Source organism: Phymastichus coffea, unplaced genomic scaffold (genome assembly GCF_024137745.1).
Source record: "Phymastichus coffea isolate CEN01 unplaced genomic scaffold, Cenicafe_Pcof_1.1 PCOF00065, whole genome shotgun sequence".
In the NCBI taxonomy this organism is placed as follows: Eukaryota; Metazoa; Arthropoda; class Insecta; order Hymenoptera; family Eulophidae; genus Phymastichus; species Phymastichus coffea.
In genome coordinates, this window is record NW_026706876.1 from 1,080,268 (window position 1) to 1,094,812 (window position 14,545).

Here is a 14,545-nt window from a genome sequence, read left to right on the forward strand (position 1 = left end):
TTACGCTAGAGAGAGGGTTTAGGCAGATATCGATGCCAATTACAGTAAGGAGTTACCGCGGCAGAGCAGGACCCTATACTTTTACGATGATGAAAAAGAAACAGGAAAAAAGGCCTAGCATTTTATATCACAATGCTCAGAGATATTATACAGTATATAGCAGTTCGAGGGCTACTCTCTGAATAACTCTTTCTGTCGGACGAGCAGAAACAGACTGGAGTACTTAGCGCTGGCCAGTCGATACCTACTCGAGTCGCCAAGTCGAGTAGTCTCGGCGACTCAAATCCAAGAGATTTCTTCCCTTCGTTCGTCTGCGCCAGTTTTAAAGAAATTGCGACGGCTGGGCCATTCTTTTTCTCCGCTTAATTGCACTCTTTCTTAGATGAATACCCGCTGAAGATATAAAGAAAGCGATCGGTGAGCGGCTCTACGTCAAATACTCGACAAGCTTTCGCGCGACATTTTCTCCGCAGTGCTGACCTCGCCTTGCGACAATCGTTTGCTATGCCTATTCATCATGTATGGAGCACGGCAAGTTGACTTGAGCAGCGAAAGCGAATGAGGAGCTTGTCGTAGCTAGTGTTTGCGCGTCTACTTTATTCCCATGCGTTCCCATTACGAGAATCGCCAAGTAGTATATACGTGTGACCCGATAGAGTCTCGGCAAACAATGTTTTCCAACACACATATATTATACCGACGCTAAGGGATCAAAGCACAAGGAGGTATGCTTATGTGCCTTGCGGATTACACATGAGAATATGTGACTTTTTTCAAATATTCCGTCTTTGAGAGCAGCTGAGCGTCGCATGTCAAGCATGCGGCATTAATAGCCGATAAACTAATTTTTTTTTATTTCTTACTTCCAAAAGGGGCATTAATATCTTAGCAAAAAACCTATTTGCAGCACGAGACAATTTATTTTTGAAAATTTATAATAAAATTAGGTGTTCAACTCCCTCGGAAAGCTTAAATAATATATTACTAAGATAGTTTGATAAAAGGAAAATTGATAAGCGAAGAGTTAGTCTCATTGGTCGCAGATCGAAACCTATCGCTGACAGAAGGCAACTTGTACGTGAAAGCCTGATAAGAAACCGATCAATAAATGTTTATCAGAGGAAAAGCTTTTCCTGGTGGATTCTTCCAGTACAGATGCAGAGAAGCGCATACGCCTCTTCAATAAACGAAATCGTCGCTTTGGCGTCTGGCGCGCGTTTAGTTTGTATAGGTATACTTCGAAGCAACAGCTGAGCGTGCGGTTACGGCAGGCAACGCGCGCGCGCGGCAACGCTAAAGCACCTGCCCTCGATGCAAGGGGCGCCCACGTGCCGAGCGCGCGCGTTCGTTCGCCCAGATGCTATACCTATTATTTCGGTTTTCTCATCTTTACTAGAACCGGGAAATTTTGCCGCTACCAGTCGGAAGTAAAATTGAAGAAAAATTGAATTTTTCCAAAGGGGGTGCGCATCCACATTGAAACCGCTGGTTTCCTTTTAATTATGATCGAACCTGCGTGAAAAATTGACGTACTTTAAGATTAATTGATTTTCTACGAACGGTTGATCGAAAACTAAAAAAATATTTGAAAATGAATCTATTAGGATAGTTCCGTTAGGCTTGAATTAAGTCGAGCATACGTGTGAAATTTTTACTATGGAATATTGAAACCTGTATTAAATCTATATCGAGCGATTATTAAATGCTTGACTCGACGTTAGCGTGAACGAAATCGCAAAGATATGGATAAAACGTTCGATCGGGGTGCGCAAGTCTCATGCGATAAGCCTATCTAAAGCTCTCTGAGCATCGGCTTTTTATCTTTGCTTCCGCGGAACCGAAACACTACGCAGCTCACACGAACGCACCAAGGTGTAACCTCACGCTCGCCATATGGTACTAAACCAGTGATAAGGTCGAAAACACTCAAAGGGAAGTAAGCGAGTTCGAGGGGGGGCCCCCCTCCCTAGTGGTTGGTAGGCTCGTTATATACCTTGATGCGTTTCACGGAAGGAAAAAGAGAGGACTTCGGAAGTCAGTTAATTACGCCGACCTATGTGTGCATGTACGCGTACGCGCTTTGCCTTCCGGATGACCTATGTGTGTGATTCGCCTCGACGAATCGATGGAATTCCACGCGTCGAGAGAGACAGCCTCATTGTTCGCTCTTTCGGGCTCGAGTTTGTGCTCTTTTTTGTTTCCGTCGCATACGCCTTTCTCTCTATCTCGGATTTTTTTTTCTCTCTACAGCTATCCGTCTCTCGTGCGGACAATGACAGCTCATTTGAACGTTGGTTTCGCCCATCACGAGGAGTGCGTACACACGCTCTTCTGTTTACCGGCAAGCCTGTGCGAGTGGTTTTTCCACGGAACACCTTTTTCATGAAATGCTTAGTTGATTAGTTGAGATTGTGCGCGACATTTTCCACGACTGCGGATTTTATAGCCGATTTGAATAATATCTAGGTTCGAGTCTACTTTGTTTGCATTGAGCATTGGAATAACATTTACTCTTCACTTAATTATCTAGTCAAACTAACTTTATTTTTAGAAGAAAAGCATTGTCAAGTGTCGCTATTATTCCTAATTATCTTAATGACATTGCTCCATCATTTCGTAACTTGGATCCTCTTTATTGAAACTTTCGAGCTTTGTCGATCATTGGAGAGCATTGGAGAACGCTTATATCGTTGTAAGCTTATCTTGCTCATAGAAGAAAATTTAAAAAATATCAAAATTCGAAAGAGAACCGAGAATATTGCTTCACCGATTACAAAAACATTTTAATTGTTGCAGCTTACTAGCGCATCAGCCGTCCACCCTCGCTGACAGTTGAACGATTCTTCAGAGCACTTGGTGAAGGCACATGGCGTGCTTGGTGCGCAAATGACGCTATGCGTGCCGATGCACATGTCTCGCGATGTATCTACAGAAGAGCGTGCTACCCCCAACGCGGCAGCGTAGGCGCGTCATGTGCGTGCCTCGCATTCGAGGGTTCGCAGGGGGCCCCCCAAGAGTGGTCATGGGAACCCAATAGTAATCAGCGGTCCATGTCCATCGTATACAAATGCGATGCCTAATGGGGCCCCGTTTACGTGTAATGTGCCACTTCCTCTCAAACGCCTACGGTTTTGCAAGTCAATTTTTGTTGTTTTTCAACTTTCTCTTCCCTGTTAGGGCTCACGATGCTCACGATAATATCGATCGCCCTGCGCTGCGTGGTCGTATTTGACTTTGAAATTTTACATTTTTCAAATAAGCGTAGAAAAAATGTAGCACTTATAGGTATATATGTATAGAGGTAAAAAGATAAAATACAGAAAGCGACAATGTTATTCTATTTATTGCCAAGTAGTAATTATTTATGATACTAAATCGTAAGAATAATAAAAGTATATTTGACGATTTGAAGTATCGCAATATAGCTACGTGCGATATCTCAGGATAGCCACCGAAAGCACGACACAAGCAGCAATCTATTATTTTTCGTTTTTCATTTTCTATTGGCAGTAATTTTTTCCTTGCATTTCACCTGATTGCAGCGAAACAAAGAAAAAAACGCGAGCGAGCTAGCAAAAAGAAAGCGCGCGCGTGAAATCGATCGCCAGCGATTAGAGAATGCACGTAGGCCTAAGCTCGATGCTCTGTGTCTGTATATAGGTACGCTTGTGTCGATGCGTACGTGTGAACAGTACAATACGGGGGTGCGAGTAGCAGAAGCAACAGCACACACGTCGAATTATGCACACAAACGGTGGCAGGGCTTGCGTTGCTGCTGCTGCCGCTGCCGCCGCCGCCGCCGCCGCCACTGCTGCTGCTGCTGCTGCTGCTCGGCATATTATCGGGGCTGGCGCGCGAGCGAGCAACAAGTTGACCGGTGTCAATTGATGTGTTATTAATTGGAGGTTAATTGCGTTAATGCGCGAGCGCACTGCACGCGTGTGCCACGATTTTATTATTGGCATTGAGCCCAACGCGGTACAACGACTTTTGCACGCGAAAATCATGTTTTCATAATTCATAGCTCGTTAAATTTCGTACTCGCGCCACGCGCGAGAAAGAGAGTGAGCACGGGCGTGCGGGGGTGTCATTTATCCAAATTGCATCAGCTTTTGATCGCTTTCATCGTCAATGAATCGACGAATTTTATATAAACAATGGCTTCATGAGAGTGGAAGGGAGAACGTGGAGAATGTGTAGGCAATTTTCCGATCACATTATTGTTATCGCGAGTGAGCACAAGCGACACTTTCGCTTTTATCGGCGGCAGCAGCTCATTTTCGTTTTCATTCGCGCACGCGACTGTTGAACCCAAACTGACGTTATATATATGCGCGAACGCTTGTTGCCATGCATATTTAACCCGTTTATTTCGTTATGACGATTTAAAGAGCGTAACATTGAAAGCTCGAGCCCGAGCTCGTTAATCGATCAGTGTATATATTTTGTCTTTTTTAAACGTTGATGTATTGGTTTGACCTTTCTCTGTTGAGAGCGAATTCGCTTTTTCATCGGATTTCAAATTTCTGCGATGAATGAAATTGCGAGTGATTGATTTTTTTTGCAATTATGCAATTTTAAATATTCATATTTTACGATCATTTATAGTATAAGTGTACTCATTTCGAAATTGAAAATGTCCTAAATACTACCGTTTACGGCTGTTTTTTCTTTTTTTTTTTAAGTTTGATCGTTCTTTGCGTCATTATAATGGATACTTTACTGAGACGTAAAAACCACTCTCCGTCATATCTGTCTTTTCCTCATCTCCGAAACTTTAACGTACTTTTTGGAAAAGCATATTGCGTGCACCTCGCGTATTGTTCATGTAACACCTCAAAAGGGGGAAACAAGATAGAACGAAGATGAGCCGTTGTTCGTGTGCGCGTGCTGCTAACCGTCTGCCACGGGATCGTGGAATAAGAGGCTCTCTGTTTCCCAAGGTGTGTGCGAGATGTACCTCGACTCTCTCTCTCTCTCGCTCTCTCTCTCTCCACTGAAAGATTTTTCAGGAAGCATTTTCTTAGTTTTATAGGGGCTCGCGGTACAAGCGGGTTCCCATGACTTCTCCCTCTTGTTCTGTGGGAAACGCTAACGTCTGATATTGAAGGCTGCAAAAAATACCGCCCCAAGTGAAACGGAAGGAAGGAAATCCATACAAACCGCTCGGTGCAAGGGACTTTACACTCAGGTTTTCTCTCTTATGCAATACTACCTTTCGGAAAATGATTGAAGGTACAACTATTCCTAACGGTTTTGCACTTTAGATCTCAAGGCATTTAAATGCTTTTTTCTAATCGATAGATCATTTCGTTTTACAAGCAAAATTATTAGTAAAGTAATTTAGTAAAATTGAATGTTCTTCCTTTGCTTGGTTGTTCCTAACTGATGTTTGTAAGCATTAGAAGAAGTTATGTTTTTATTTAATTTAAAATAACCAAAACTTATTTTTGCTCATAAACTTTCAATTGATCTCGAGCTATTCGTTCTGTTTACTGAAGGAAATCTCATTTTGAATTATTTTTCAAAAGTAAAATCGGAAATTGTAAATATACGCTGAAGTTGTATGTGCAATAAAATGTTTAAAATCTTCTTAAAGTTATGATCTAAGACAATAAGCGATTTCCCCATGGATTTTGTATAAAACAAATAATTCTGGTCGAAAAACAAACTGAAGAAACGTCTCCTTGGCAAATATGAGTATTCGGATTTTTCCCATGGTCGCAGCGCCTCGTGTGGTATATATGTGCTCGCGTGTAACGTCTTTGCCGGGTGATCCTGTGAATTTAAAGGGACCCTTCTCGGCTGCACCCTTAGCCATTATAAGACGGAGAGAGAAAAAAAAGACGACGACTAGGGCCCCCTCCGATGGATTCAGGTGGTTTGTGTGCCGGTTGCCGGTGACCTATACGATTTAAATGCCCAGGTATAGCTCGAAAACGTTCCCCTTCAAGACTCCTCGAGACTTTTCTATCTCTGTCTCGCTCTGCTTCGTTGCCATTTCCCCCTGACGATATAGATAAAGTGCGCACGTAAGAAAGTCGCGTGCCAGCTGGCGTAACCGACGTTTCAGCTTCTTGTCGCTCATTGTGTCGTGTCCCCCAAGGCATGGCAATTCCCCCCAACGTCTTTAAGAAAAGGGGAAAAGGGAACTACTCGCGTCTTGGCGCACGAAGAAAGTGAGTGCTGGCACGCGCGAGCGCAAACTAATATACTGCCCACCGGGGAGGAGCAGCCAACGGACTTTCTGACGCGCGTGCGTAAGTAAGCGAGTTTCTTTTCTTATTTGGCGGGACAGAGAGAAACATCCAATCGATCTTTATGGCGAAGAAGGTAATCGTGGCGTTAAGCCAAATGGGCGGGTTTTGGGGTGAGATGTGTAACGGAAATCCTGGAAGATGAGACGTTGATCTTCTGCGGCTGCTTTTTTTTCTTCTTTGTTGGATTTTCTTTTACATTTGTTTTGATTTATATGATCAGATGATTAAACACTCAAATCTTTTCAATGAATTAATGCCGTTGGACATTTGAAAAAGAGCCTACTATTATTCTATGTATTTTTTATTGGGAACATAGCAATTTCAAATTCAAAAGTTGAACATTATCAGTTAACGCGATGTAAAACTCGTTGGCAACAACTTGAGAAGGTATAATCAGGTCCAACGTCTGACCGAGTGAATCGTAACAGGCAAAAATTGACATGGCATATGCAGAGGCTGAAACTTGACATGTAAAAGAATGTAAAATAAAAAAAATAAAAATTTTTCGACGGAAAGTTGAAAGCGGGCTTGTCGAGTAGCTGTCTCATTGAATGAAATAAAATGCCAACATCGTGCACCGAACTCTAATATATATCCAACAAAAGAACAAGCCCAATAATTCTTTGGTATAATGGAGGAACATTGGAAAGTTAGCGAGGAAAAATGCATCTCGAGAGCGATGCATTAACGTCTCTGCCGCGGGGCGGAATGGCGACGGGGCAAAACTTCGAAACGACCATAGTCGTACTCGGCGGCGAAAGTATAATCCAGCGACGGTGGCGGCTCGGCGGCAGCGCAGCAAGAAAAAAACGAGGTGGCGGTGCGGCTCTGGCGCGTGTCTTTTATTAGCTCGCGAGTTTAAACTTCTTGCATAGTAGCGCACAGCATATTGGCATATAGCGCAAATGGTCGCAAGAGTCTTATGTGGCAAGCAGCCAGCTAGAAGTTCGGACTACTTAATTACATTCAATAGCCAAAGTTTGCTTGGAAAGCGCGCAATCGTCTCGCGAGATGACGGTGTCGTTGCCAAACGCTTGTTTGTGTTCGTTTAACGAGAGAAGAGGAGAGAGCAGGCGACCTCTCGATATGAATTATTGCGTCTATAGTGCAATTGCCAATGATCATTCGTCGCAACTTTCGTGCAATTGCGTTTGATGATTTTTTGGTCGCGAGCGAAGAATTTTTTTATAGATGCACGGAAGACCTGTGCAAGCGTTGCGTCGACACGACGCCGCGCGGTCTAGCCTCAAGAGAGAGCTTCGCGTACACACGAACGCGCGCGAAGAGCTGAGAGAGTGAGCGGTGGTCCGATCGTTTGAGCCAATCACGCCGTGATTGAGTGTAATGGACTTGCGTCTTGTCCCCCGGTCGTGTCTACTGCAGCGGCTCTCACGACTGCAGCGATGCGGCCTTCGCCGATTTGAGCTCCGTAACGAGCTGATGCACTCTTCTTGTTGTCCGGCCTTGCCTACAGGCTTGCGCACTGGACAACATACGTTGTCCGCAAAAACGCTCAATTTTTATGTTAACTGGTTAACCTCGTGAACAAGAGGCGCCGCAAAAAACTCAAGACGTTGGCATTCGTTTAATTCGATGGAATCGCTTCAAGTAAACAATTGCCAGCTTGTTCAAACGATCCAAAGACTAATCTGTAGGATATTGTTCTCAATTTAGAAAGGCACTAGACAATGTAGTGTCAATCACGACTGAAGCCTGACGTGATATATGATCTCCATGAAATATAAGGGGTCAAAAGAGAGGAGCGAGCGTGCAGTGTCTGCAGGTCGTCAGTAGGGCACGACGCAGCAGCAGCAGCAGCAGCAGCAGCAGCAACGGAGGCTCCTCTCCTCTTCTCTCTTCGATAATGAGGAAGGTGACTTCCGACGATATCTCGCCGCTCTCTCGTTTCATACACACTCGCTGCAGCAGAAGAAGGAGCGGACAGGCCAATTGGTCCTCGCGCGCTACTCACGTTCCTTCCGCGGCGACAAATTGACACTACGTATACATATACATATGTAAGTATGTCGGACGGAAGCTGGATTGATTCGTCTCTGGATCAATTTATTTTTTGCAAAGCGAGAGAGAGAGAGAGAGAGAGAGAGAGAGAGAGAGAGAGAGAGAGAGAGAGAGAGAGAGTGAGAGAGAGAGCACGCGACCCCGAATGATGCGTCGACACCGCCTCCGCTAATGCACGTATACGCAGACACACACGGAAGAGAACCATTGATGCAGCCTTCCGCTCAAAAGAGAGTGGCTAACCTCTCGTCTCTCTTCGTAATTTATGGATCTCTACGCGAGGGAGAGACAGATGCATTTATGGGGTTGAGAGCCTTATATGTATTATGTGCACGTAGATGATTCTTCGTCACACAGTCCCGGAGGACAAGTTAATAAACTTGCACATCCAAGAGAACTCGCGCGAGTTAACCGTGATCAATTTCGCGTTCTCGCGTTACGTAAAATACACGCTCTTTCTCTTTAGGTGTTTCCATTCGTGAAAAACGCTTGAGAATGTGCGAGGAAAGTCTTTCACATCGCTTCTTCAAAGTCAACTTGCTCGCGCTCTCGCACTCGTAAATTCTATTAATTCGCGGCGTTTATGAATGAGTTGTGCCAATTTGCATGAGAAGCAAGGCCAACTGTACTATTCCTATTGTGTGTTTGCACAAGGCGTGCATTGTTCCCAAGTGTTGGAATCGCGCGCGCGCGCGCGAGAAACAGTTCCGTTAATCCAATTGATTCAATTTGGGTTAGGCTCCAAGTCGTCTAAACAGCTTGTTTAGCTGATCCATACGATGCATATGTACTACGCGATGATGCTTCCGTCGTCCTCGTATCATACTTCCTTCTCGAGAACCATTATTTATTTATATAAAACTAATAGACAAGCTATGCGACGTGCATTTTTAATACATTATTCAAACGCAAGATTTCACATATTTTCTTTCTTTTGGGAGAAAATGACGATTTTCTGTGGATCGCGTGTTAGTTTTATGGATATCCGTTTTCGCAGAATTTCCCCCTTCAAACAGATACGTGAGCGAATATTTCGATATTGATTTTTACGGTGAATGATTTTTCACGATTATATTCCAATACTAAAAAGCACATATATGACCTGTTTGCATAGAAATCTAGTTTGCATAGAAAAAAATAATATCGATTGCAAAATTGAAAACAAAAATGTTCGTACGTGCGGTTAAGCTACGATAGTGACAGACGAGATACAAGGCAATATCATCGTTGCACGAACCTCGAGTCATCGAGATATCTCATAATATCTAAACGAGATCGACTGGAGAAACTGGAAAATCGTCGCTTTAATTTTGTGCCTCCCACTCGATCGGTTAATCAAAAAATGAGAAGGTAGAGAAAAAGCTAGAAATTGGCAAATGACCTTTTGGGCATCGCAAAAAAAAATCAATGGGATGAAAGGCCACTTAAAAATAGCCGCCGTGAACGAAAATGCACTCAAAAGGGCATCATGAAGTTACCCGGCCGTGCGGTAGCCGACGAAAATCGATTCGATGACGGCGACTACGTGTGTATGTGCGTCTGCGTGAATATGTGCACAGGCAAGAGAGCTGCAAGCCTATAACGTACGCGACTGATGCAGTCATCGGCCGCCAGCTCGCCGACACTCGTATTTGCCCAGGGTACACACTAGACTCGACGTTGATTGAAGGAATAAGGGAAGCGGCGGTGGCGCGCCAGCTCTCTCACCCTCTCGCTCTCTCGAGTGCATCCTCGCACTGCATCCACTCCTCGATCTAGTCCCTGCACAGCCCAGACCGAACCAGAACCAGCGCACAATCTTTCGCTATCCACGTCTACGAAGATGAATATCTTTTCAAGAGATATTTTTCTCTCATCGTATGCACGAACTGCCGCTGCATTGGAAATTCCTGAGCAGGTTTCGCCTTTCACATGCACGGGCGCGTTAATTAAAGAGGAGCTTATGGGCAAGCAGGTTATCGAATCCTTCGATGAAAAAAAGCAAAGTTGCGAGGGATGGGGCTAAATAAAGCAAAAATTCGAAGCTTGCATAGAAATATGCGTCACGTCCGAGCAAAGAATTTAAACGCGCAAAGTAATGTCCATCCATGTAGACATACCATCGAACTCGCGTGATTATATAAAATTATATTTGCAGGTCATCGAATTCTTATGGTTCTTTCGGAAACCTAAAAAAGTTGATCGATCACTCGAGTCGAACTTGATTGATTAAAACTTGTGAAATCTCAGACTTTTCCGCATTGATAGCGTACACACAGACACACAGAGGCACACCTGTCGCATGCATAATCTCGCGCGTGGACTTTGCGACATATGCGCGTAAGCGGAGTATATGTATATACGGAACAAAGCCGCGGAAGGCGATACACTTGGGCGAAGCTTAAGCGCCGCGCGTGCTCAGTCGACCAAGTCTCCTCGATTAGCTTCCGAAAGGAGATCGGAACTGCGCGTCACGCACTCTCGCCCCGTGGAAAGATATCTGTCGCCGCCGCGCACTGTCGCCGCGGGAAAATCGCGGTTCCGATCTGGATTCGACGCTTTTCGGACTCAAGCGCGCCAATATTACAATGCTATCTTTCCTGCGACCCCCCGCAACCATATTACTCCTTATTCACGGGGCCGGACTTACACGTATCTATAGAGGAAGTGTTCCTGTCTCGCTTTTATTGTCAGACTACTTATTACACCTATTCTACGCGTGCCTACCTTTCGTGCGCGCCTCTTTTATCCTTTTTAATAGGATTGCATTGTGCGCAAGCGTGATTACTTGTTTTGAGTCGTTCTTTTCATGTTTCTGGAAATTAAAATTACTCTTTTTACTTGCTATGCTTCCTTATTGACTTTGGGTCCGAGGTCGTTAATCTACATCAATAATCATAATTACCATATCATGTTCAAAGGCTTTGTTTACTTTTTTTGCCAAATTACGTTAATTAAGACGACATATTATAAATAATAGTTGGCTCAATAAATCTAACTAAAAGACAATAAAGGTAGACGCATGACAAGAAAATTGTTTGCCTTGGGAGATGGAAGACAAAAAGACAGCCCGCGAGCTGTCTCTCGCCGTCATTAAGAGGGACGCAATCTCAGCCACATTGCCCTCACCAACGGTGTAAGCTTACATAAGATGCCAGACCGCGCGTTAATGACGCGTGTTCTATTGGAGCCATCGTCATCCTTGTCCCCCTTTGCTTGGGAAACCAATTTTTTCTCTCATCTGATGCTGACAAATTAGGATACGTCTTTTACGCGCCTTTTACGTTCCAATCGGTCAACATCATTCATCTTTACGAACGCAATATGTGTTTATTTTAAATTAATTGGAGTAGATCTTTATAATAAAAGAGAAAGAACCATTGCACGCACACCACTTCTTGATGTCTTATTTTTTCGCGCGCCGCCAATAAACGCATAACGCGCGCACGAGCAATAATTGAAATGACGATGTTGTGACACGTCGCGGGGGACTGGAAGAGAACAGAAGTAGGAGCGAAAGAGAGCAAGAGGAAGCGCGCGAGCACGGCGGGTCAGTTCTCAGGGCTATCATTGTCGAGCGGCAGGAAGACTCACTTAGGCCCGTCTTGAGTTACCCCTTCGTTCAATTTTGCGAGCGAGAGGCTACACTACTACATAAACTTGTCGTCGACGTCATCACGGATGTTTCCTCGATCTTATTTCCGCTCTGCCTTTCTTCTCTTTGAAGGTGCAGGACACGACGAAGAAGAAGAGTACTACTACTATGTGCACTTGTCGTATTATAGGGTATTGTGCGGACACTTGTCGCCACTGCAAAGGTGTAGCTTACCGCTGTATAGTCTTACTTTGTAGATATAGCAGGTTCACTTGTAAGAGGTAAGGCGACAAGGTTCACACGGGTTTTCAATGGGATTTTGTGGCTTTTCTTACTTCACGCTCAGAGACACTTTTTTAGTATACATGTGACGATCGATCTGTGGCTACGTATTCCTTTGGTTTTGGCACGTAATTTCCATCTTGTCATCAACCCGTTTTACATTGTATCTAGCAGTTAAATTTACTGACAATTATTTACGACGATAAATTGCTAAATTTTAAGTCATACCGCAAGAAAATAGTAAATCGACAACGTCAAGTTGAGTGCATTGTTGGTAACCAATTAAGATATCAACCTTGACACACTCATTTAGCTGCTAATCGTCGGGATTTCGTCTTATAGCAATCCTCAGAGGCATTCGAGCCTCTAATCAAACAAATCCAGCGTGTTGGCGATGGCGGGTGGTTTCGTGCGTGGAGCTCTGGGTCTGTGATAGGAGCTAAGTGATAATTACGCACTTACGTGACGGCTCTGTCTATAGGCGCGGTGCAGGGAGGGATACGGACGCGATACACACAGGCGGAACACCTCGGAAGGAATAATTGCTTTCTGATCGATTTACTCGAGGCTCCGCGTGCTCGTGTACGGGTGTACGGGTGTACGCGTGCATGCCTATCGCATTTGTAATGTGCCCTCCGACGAGTAGCGCATTGCTTACTTGTTGCAGAGACTTGTGACACCCTTGAAAGTGCATGCGCGCGATAGATTCCCTCTGTATGTCGAGTATATTATAATTTTTGATAGCTCAAGCGTGTCGCTGCGTGCAGCGCAATCTCGATGCTTTCGCGGAACGCGCAAGTCGTTCAAAAAATAAGAGGACAGGGCATCCTCGCGAGTTTTACAAAAGTGTCGGGCGTACACGCACTTAAAGACCAATATCGCGCAGAGCTAGCATTCAAAACTTGAGCTGGACAAATAAGCGCTCACGCGACTCGCTTCCGTTCTTTTTTTTTGTTTTACGTCGGAGACATACACATGCGCAAGCGCGCAAACACTTCGGAATTACGAGGAGAGAGCTTATAAACAGTGTAAGCGTCGCAACCACCAACTTTTCCGCGAACGATAAAAATGTTTTTTATAACGGCTTTTCGCACGACACTCACCGCGCATATTATTATTACACCAGCGCCTCGCTTTTTTTACTAGCACGCGCTTCAAGTTCTTTCGCGCTTGCTCGCGGGAAACGTCCTCGATTGACATGTTTTGTACCGCGCGCGACGGCCAAGTAGACGTGGCAATTCCCACTCGTGCGAAATCAATTTTACGACGCTACTGAAGCTACAGTTTTACGTAAGTTAAGTTTTGTCGTGTGCCTGCGTAAATCTTTGTCTCTAAATATACTAGTATACTTGTTTTTTTTATCTCTTATATCTTGTATCGAGTGTTTGATATGGATGTACGTTTTTATTTATAGAATCGTCGTAAATAATTGAGCAAGGGGGAAAGTGTGATGGATCTCGCTCGATGTAATGTCGCATACGTTTATTTAAATATTCTGCAGATCTTGGTAGCTCTTCGAGATTATAATAGGCCTTTTGCAAAATTAACGGTTAATTGGACCACGTGAAAAACGTGCATCTTTTTGAAGGCTCAATAGTACCACTCAAGATTAATCATCATGTCTCCATCCGAATCTCAGACCTGATAACGAACTAAAAGAAGCTCCAATTATTTTATATTTTGAATAAGTCTGGAAAATTACTTTGGCTTTGATTAAAATTAATAGTATAAATCAATGCAACGATATCACCAAGTCTTCGTATTTTTTCTCTCTCCGAAATGAAGACAACACAACGAAGGGTTGCAAGAGGGTTGCAAAGGAGCATAACGAAAGTGCGTACGATACACCGCCGTGGGGGTAACTCATCGATTTTTACATCGTCTGAGGGATACTCCTCGATATTATTCCATATAGGCGCACGCCTTGCGTCCGCGTGCGTCTTCCGTTCTCCCCTTCACAACCGTCTTCGCCTGATGTGCTTGAGCCACCGTCTCTGTCTGTCTGTCTCTCCCTCCATCTCTTTTCTCTTTTTCTCCCCCCCCCCCCCCCCAACATAGTTCGGTGGATCTACGAATGCAACCCAAAAGCATGCACAATTCAGAGTATTCGTCTTTGAAATCGTTCGATGAATTTTTAGTATCTATGAGTTTTTAATTGAACCTCGCTCAAATTTCGTTGTAAATATATCAATGATTAACGAGCATTACGCAATTGAGTCTGTATTCTGTATCCACCAGCTTCTCACACTTATCTTCAAATTAAATCATACCAGAAACATAAATAGTAAAACAGAAGTAATAGCAGTAGCAGCTCGTCGTCGTTAGTCATAATTAGATAACGAGAGCAAACGTCGTCGTCACTGGCGTCGAACAACTTGTAGACATGGGAAGGGTGTCGTAGTAGGAAGGA

General features: G+C 44.1%; 1 protein-coding gene across 5 annotated transcripts in view; it reads right to left on the reverse strand.

Moving 5' to 3' along the window:
- LOC131667345 (homeobox protein prospero-like) overlaps positions 1–14,545 on the reverse strand; it is a 98,470-nt gene that overhangs the window by 25,384 nt on the left and 58,541 nt on the right. The window lies entirely within an intron of this gene.